We start from the raw sequence: 6,929 nt of genomic DNA on the forward strand, positions 1-6,929 counted from the left end.
CCTGACTGGCTCATCTCCTCCCCGCGACCCTTCTGCAAGGGGATGTCCAATTGTCCACAGATGGGCCCTGGGTCCCCACTCCACATTCCTCCTCATTCACAATGCTATGCCTTTTTTGTTCTTTGATGCCTGATACCTGATCCCTTCAACACCTCGTGATCTCACAGGGTGGTGTGCTGCTTCCACATGGGCTTTGTTGTTTCTCAGTTAGATGGCCACTTGTTTATCTTCAGGCCTTTAAGACCCCAGATACTACATCTTTTGATAGCCGGGCAGCATCAGCTTTCTTCACCACATTTGCTTGTGCACCCATTTGTCTTCAGTGATCGTGTTGGGAAGGTGAGCATCTCAGACTGCCGAATTGTTAGAACAAAGTGTTCTTGTGTTGAGGGAGTTCTTGAGTAGGGGCCCACTGTCCATTTGCTTCCTTAACAGTAAGCCTATGTACATAGATCTATTTCCCCCTCATTGTATATAAATATATTTACATCTGTATATGCCTGTATTTAGATCTCTACAAATACCCTTTGCCTTCTAGTTCTTTCCTCTATTTCTTTGTACTTTCCTCTTGTCCCATTATCATGTTCAGCCTTCATTTGGGTTTCAGGAATTCCTCTCAGTTACATTGTCTTTGATCCAGCTCTGCCGGACCTCCTACACCCTCCTTGCCACTAATTTTGGATCACTTATTGTTCCCTTGTCCCTGGGTTTGTTAATACCCACTTCCTTTCCCCCGCCTCCCTTATCCCCATGTCTCCCTGGAACTGTCATCCCATTGTTCTCTCTTCTGGCTTGTTTATCCTGCCTATCCCTTCCAGGTAGACATTCAGTGACAACAATATGCACCAACACAAAACCGAGTACTGAAGCAACAACAGAAAATAAAACAATAGATACAACAACAACAACAACAAAAATTCAACAACAAAGAGGCAACAATAATACCACCAACAAAAACCGTATAAATAGTTCCAGGTCCATTTGTTGTCCTTTATGAGTGCTTTCCAGTGGAGTCTGATGGGGTGCCATACCCTGGCCTCACATCTATCCCTGGCATTCCCTGGGGATTTCATTGCTCTGCTCCCCCTGCTGCTCGCCCCCAGTGGCTGGCTTCGTCATAGTGGGCTCAGGGCAGGCACAATTCTCGCTGTTTGTCTCTAGTGTTGTCCCCCAGGGTGCTATGGGTCAGTGAGGAATGCTGTGTCCCGTGGTGGGGCCAGCCCTGTGGTCATCTGTGCATTGACTGCTCTGAGCAGAAACATTGTCCTCAGGGCTTGGTGAGCCAGGATGTGCTTCACTTTTTTCCCCCTTCCCCCCTCATTGGTGCCTGTGTGCTCTGATCAGACCCCCTAATAGCCCACTCTAGATCCTCCTGTACAATGTTGAATAGAAGTGATGAGAATGGATATCCTTGTCCTGATTCTGATTTAGTTAGCTAGCATCTTACCTTTCTTTTATTTTTTCCCCTTAGACTTTTTCATTATTTTTTAATAATCATTTTTTAGGGCCTCATACAACTATTTTCACAATCCATACATACATAATTATAAAAGTACATTTGTACATTCATTACCCTCATCATTCTCAAAACAGTTGCTCTCCATGTAAGCCCCTGTCAACAGCTCCTCATTTTTAACCCCTCCCTTCCTGCTCCCCCCTCCCTCATAAACCCTTGATAATTTATAAATTTTTATTTTGTCATATCTTATCCTGTCTGACGTCTCCCTTCACCCACTTTTCTTTTGTCTGTCCCCCAGGGAGGAGGTCACATGTAGATCCCTGTAATTGGTTCCCCCTTTCTACTCCACCCCCCCTCCACCCTCCCGTTATCGCCACTCTCACCACTGGTCCTGAAGGGATCACCCATCCTGGATTCCCTGTGTTTCCAGTTCCTATCTGTACCAGTGTACATCCTTTGGTCTAGCGAGATTTGTAAGGTAGAATTGGGATCATGATAGTGGTGGGGAGGAAGCATTTAAGAACTGGAGGAAAGTTGCATGTTTCATCGTTGCTACACTCCCCCTCATTCACAATCATATGGTCTTTTGTTATTTGATGCCTGATACCTCCTGCCTTTGACACCTTGTGATCACACAGACTGGCGTGCTTCTTCCTGTGGTCTTTGTTGCTTCCGACCTAGATGCCGCTTGTTTACCTGATCTTTCACCATTAAGTATGATGTTCGTCAAAGACTTTTTGTAGCTACCCTTTATCAGATGGCAGGCTTATGCTCATGTAAGTGCAATCACCTGAGTGTCTCCTGTAGATAGCATACAGTTGTTTTTTTAAAAAAATCCAGTCTGACAGTCTCTTTCTTTGTATTGGATTAGCAATCCATTAGCAATGTTATTATTTATATAGTTAAGGAGGCCTGGTCACGCCATGGGTTTGGGCTGATAACTGCAAGGTAAGCAGTTTGAATCCATCAGCTGCTCGATGGGAGAAAGAGGAGGCTTTCTGCTCCTCTAAAGATTTATAGCTTCAAAAAACCCACACTGTGTCACTGTGAGTCAGAATAGGCTTGATGGAAGTGGAGTTATTTGGGTTTATTTATGTAGTTGGATTGTGTCTACCCTTTTTGTTTTCTATGTGGCTCGTCTTTTAGTTAGTCCTCTGTTCTGAGCAAATAATCCAAGAAACTGTGCTATAAGAAGAAAAGTGTCGTCTCCGGATTGGGGAAGGCTTATTATCAACCTGCAAAATTCAGATGACACAACCTTGCTTGTTAAAAGCCAAGAGAACTGGAAGCACTTGGTAATAAAAATCAATGATCAGGGCCTTAAGTATGGATTGATACTCAACGTAAAGAAAACCCAAATCATTACAACTGGATCAATAGGTAGCATCATGACACATGGAGAAAAGATCGACATTTCAAGGATTTAAATTTGCTTGGATCCACAATCGATGTTCATGGGAGTAACAGTTATAAAACCAAATGACATCCTCAGGTGGGTGAATTTGCTACACAAGACTTCCTTAGAGTGTTGGAAAGCAAGGATGTCACTTTGTGGACTAAGATGCACCCGACCCAAGCAAGCCATGGTACTTTCAATCACCTTTTATGCATGTGAAAGGTAGACAATGAATTAAGATCCGAGAAGGATGGATGCATTTGAATGATGGTGCTGATGAAGAATATTGAAGTAACCTGGACTGGCAGAAGAACAAACAAGTCTGTCTTGGAGGAGGTATAGCCTAGCCAGAATGCTCTTTAGAAGTGAAGGCGATGAGACTCCTCTTGCATTGGACATGATGCCAGGAGAGATTAGTTTGTGGAAAAGGACATCAAACCTGGTAATTTAGAGGGTCTTTGAAAGAAAGGAAGACCCTTGACAAGCTGGATTGATGCTGTGGTTACAACAGTGGGCCCAGTCATAATACAGATTGTGAGGATGATGCAGGATTGGGCTGCATTTCCTTCTGTTGTACATTGAGTAGCAACCGAGTTAATAGCACCTAATCATGAGAACAGTCTTCCAATACTGCTTATTTTCGAATTAAGTGAATGTTTTCTAACGTGGGATTTAAGTTTATTTAATGATTTTTAATCATATTTGGAGTTGTTTCCTTTGTATTCTGGTGACCTAAATCTTGACATCACTTTAAAAATATTTAGGACTTTACAAAAGATCCTTCCACGTCATGTCTCTTCCAACACAGAAACATCAAACTCTATTATTTTCTGTTTGTCTTGCCTCTGGGTGAAATTTTTAAGAATAGAAATTTACCTTCAGTGCATAGTCCTCACCCAGTCCTGAACCCCAATGCCTGAAAACCGTGAACTGGTGAAACTGGTGCCGAACTGTCCAGGATCCATCTTCAATTCTTTCATACTCACTCGTCGTCTTCGTTCTCTCCCTCTCCACAATCAGAGAGCCAGAAGATATGCATACATCTCTCCTGGAAGGAGGGGCATTTCACAAATGTAGATTTTATTTTAATTACTACCCTCTGTGTTCCACGATGGTGTTGTATCTTGTAATGGTATACTATTTTATAGTGGCGCTATGTTTTAGGGTCGATTGGGCTTGGCCTGAGTACTTTTGGCTCAGGTGCCGAAACAGCCTTGCTAATGGCAGAAACTCTGGGCCTTCTGCAGATGGGATCTATTCAGGGTTATGCTTTGGTTCTTGTGGTTTGGTTTGAACTTTCTTCAGCTTCAACTTACACTTGCATAGGAGCAATTGTTCATCTGTTCTGCAGTTGGCCCCTGGCCTTATTCAGACTGATGGTACTGAACTTCTCCATTATTTCTTTCCACAGCTATAGTCTATTTACTTCCTGTGAATTCCATCTGGCAATATTCATGTGTGTTGTGGCCCTTTGTGTTGTTGCTAAAAGGTATTTCCAATAGACAGATTGTTAGTCTTGCAAACAATGCGTCTCCAGCATTGTTTCTATCACTCCGGCTATCTTTTCCAACTGCAGATCTCTCTGTTTCCAGCTTCCACATTCCAATCACCAGTAATTATCAGTATTTCTTGATTATGCATTTGATCACTTTTGGACTTGGCAAAAAGTCCAAATTGTTAAAAAAATATTATATTGTAAAATACATATTTTTAAGTATAAAAATTTCTTTCTTTGACCATAGTCTAGGAGCTCTGGTTGCATAGTGGTTGTGCATTGGGCTGCCAGGCACAAGGTCAGCAGTGTAAAGTCTCCAGCTGCTGCTCGGGAGAAAGATGGGGCTTTCTACTCCCATAAAGAGTTACAATCTCAGAATCTCAGAGAGGCAGTTATACCCTGTCCTCTAGGGTCAATCTGAGTTGGCATCAAAGTGATGGCAGTGAATTTGGTTTGGGGTTTGAGTTTTGACCTTTGTGGTTGGTGCATAAATTTAAATATTACTCATATTAACTGATCTTCCTTGTAGGTGTCTAGATATTATCCTATCGCTGATATCATTGTACTCAAGGGTTATCCTGTAATATTATTTTTTTGTTTGTCATTTCCAATATAGTATACCATATGATTATCTGATTCAAAATAGCCAATATCAATCCATTTGAGTTCACTAATGCGTAGAATATCAATCTACAAGCATTTCATTTCATTTTTGACAGCTTCTAAATTTTCTATAGTCATACTTCATATTTTACACATTCCACTTATTAATAGATACATGCATGCAGTTGTTTCTTTATCACCATCAGCAAATGAAACTCCCCAAATCTTTGTTCCTTCCTTATCATTAATATCTACTTTCTTCAGAAGGGCAGGTAGCTCTTCTGAAGTCATATTTTTAGTGCTTTCCAATCTGAGAGCCTCCTTTTCTGGCACTTTATATGATGATTTCCCCCACTGCTATTCAGAAGGTTTTCAGTGGTCTTTTTTATTTTTAAAGAAGTACATTCCTCAGGTCCTACTTCATAGTCTATCTCAGTCTGGAAGCTCCACTAATAGCTGTCCACAATGAGTGATGCTGCTGCTATGAAAAGTTTGGTGGTCTTTACTCATAGCCATTCCTGATCCTGTGGTGGTTACGCATTGGTCTGTGGTCTGCGTGGTTGGCAGTTCGAAACCACCAGTGGCTCCTTGGGAGAAAGACTGGGCTTTCTACTTCCATAAACAGTTATAGTCTCAGGAACCCATGGGGATTTATTATAAGTCAGTCGATGGCAGTGAGTTAGTTATCCCCAGTTTATGGTTTATTCTGTTGTCTCCTACTGTTTATCATTATTTAGTATTATTTGTGTTTCAAAGGATACCAATACCATCACAACCACAGGAGAACATTTTTGCATATTACATGAAAGTAAGGGAAGAAGTGTGACTATTTCTAAGGTTGCTGTTCATACATGCATGCTTTATCACAGAGAAAACATGTTCAAACATGCTTCTGTAATCAGTGATTTATGTAGACAAGTTCTTTTAGTAATTTTCTTGTGTTAGTCTCATTAGGTTTCCGTAAAAAATGCTTTTTATGCTAATTCAAAACAAACAAACAAAAAAACACCCAACCAAACAAAAAACCAGTGAACATCTTCCCAAATAATTGAAGCTTTACAATATGTTTGTGGGAATGCTGCCCTTCATAAACCAGCAGTTTTCAGATTAATTGATCAATTGAAAGAAGACTTTAAAGATGAATTCAAGGCAGGGATGTCAGCTTAGAAGGTTCTAGTGATGGTTTTATTTGAGAACTCCATAGCGGTCATCTTGATAGATGTTCTCAAATGGACCCAGGGAAACTGTGGTGACTTAGTAAAATGAAGTTTTCAGGAAATGGAAAACTGCATGACTGAGGGGAAAAAAAACCCCAAAGTGGTCCCGAGGAATTGTTTTCTATTACAAGGCACCTACTCATTTTTTGAAGGTAACATGGGCTATCCTACTCAAAAATTTTTAAATCGTTTTATTAGGGGCTCATACAACTCCTATCACAATCCATACATACATCAATTGTGTAAAGCACATTTGTACATTCATTGCCTTCATCATTCTCAAAACATTTGCTCTCCACTTAAAACCCTGGCATTAGGTCCTCATTTTTTCCCCTTCCTCCCTGATCCTACTCACATTTTATGGGGGAACCTCACTCCATCCACACTATAGTCCTGATCTTGGCCTATCAGCTTTTTTGTGTGTGTTTTCACAACTTGAGGGATATTTATAAGGAACATAATTTGAGTTCTCCCAAGGATGAAAAAACTGCTGTTTTGACATGGTATAAATAGAAGAGGGCACAATTCTTTGGTGAATGCTTAGAGAGATGGCAACACTACCTTCAGAAGTGTGTAGACCCATAGAGAGGAAAACAGGGCCGGGTTGAGCTATGGTGACCCCCTCCCCAGAAGAAGGCATTGCAGAAGTCAGCACTGAAGATAAAGCCTGGGGCGAGGGGCAGGTCTGTCCAGACCACATGGGAATGAACAGAGAGAGAGAGAGAGAGAGAGAGAGAGAGAGAGAGAGAGAGAGAGAGA

Source organism: Echinops telfairi, unplaced genomic scaffold (genome assembly GCF_000313985.2).
Source record: "Echinops telfairi isolate 266 unplaced genomic scaffold, ASM31398v2 ScPeMD7_7472;HRSCAF=8510, whole genome shotgun sequence".
Classification (NCBI taxonomy): Eukaryota; Metazoa; Chordata; class Mammalia; order Afrosoricida; family Tenrecidae; genus Echinops; species Echinops telfairi.